Source organism: Aplysia californica, unplaced genomic scaffold (assembly GCF_000002075.1).
Source record: "Aplysia californica isolate F4 #8 unplaced genomic scaffold, AplCal3.0 scaffold00805, whole genome shotgun sequence".
Classification (NCBI taxonomy): domain Eukaryota; kingdom Metazoa; phylum Mollusca; class Gastropoda; order Aplysiida; family Aplysiidae; genus Aplysia; species Aplysia californica.
Genome location: NW_004798075.1, coordinates 210,807 through 211,898, shown reverse-complemented (window position 1 = coordinate 211,898; position 1,092 = coordinate 210,807).

Genomic DNA, 1,092 nt, shown 5'->3' with positions numbered 1-1,092 from the left:
AGAGCGAACTCTGAAACAAACAACGTAGAACTAATTATCCGTGGAAAACAATTAATGACGCTGTTTATTTTTTTACACCAGTTTATTAGCAAAGTAGGAATCACAAGTTCAGCGCGTTGTTACTATTTTTGTGGTGTGTAGTTGAGCGGTGTTTTATGGCCTACTGCTATTGTCGCGTTTTGAAGATGCTTTTTTGTTTTTGTTTTTGTTTTTCGACGATGGTTTTTTTTTTTGAATGGGGGACGTGTATTTATATTTTGCTATCAGCTGCAGTCTCGCACGCATGGTTAGCTCGGCTAGTAGCGTGATAAAAGTACTTGCACTTTTAATATGCGGGCAATTCTGGTTAATCATCGGCTCCTCGGCGATTGTGATGTAGTTTCGTTTAGGCGCTTTGCTGTTGCTCACAGAAGACACTAGTGGGTTGTTGGCGGGTGCTCTGGTGTGGTATGCTCCTTCTTTCCTACCACACATCTATCATCTTTATCTCCCCTCCTTCTTTTTTTGTGTGTTACTTACTCTCTTGTAACACCTCTAATCTTCTGGCGCTCATATGACCTTGATACGCAATTGCGAGCGCCGTAAAACCTCTACTAAAACTAAATGAAGACATAACTTAGCCTGATGCGAGAAGTGCGAGTAGGATCTTCGCATAATAATTATCCAGGCTGGCGGGATTCTGACTTAGAGAGGCGTTCAGCCATAATCCCTCATAAAATAGCCTAGGTCTAATCCGATGAACGCGATTTGTACCAACATTTCGGCTCTCTCAGCTCTACCTTACCTGTATTTTATCGGTATGTACATCATTTTATACGCGGAAGTAAGCGGCTGAAGTGATTCTGCTCACGAATCCACGATTAAACCCAAGAAAACATAATATTAACATTACCCGACTGCGGTTACCTGTTACCTTGTCCTTTTGTCAAACGGAAAGGGATTATCTCCATCCACCCCCTCGCTGGCAACCGCTCCGAAGAAAGATTTGCACGCTATTGGATTAAGTGAAAGCGGTAACCTGTTACTTCGTCCTTTAGTTGAACAGAAAAGGGATTATTTTCAACCATCCCCTGGCAATCTACCCCCCCCCCA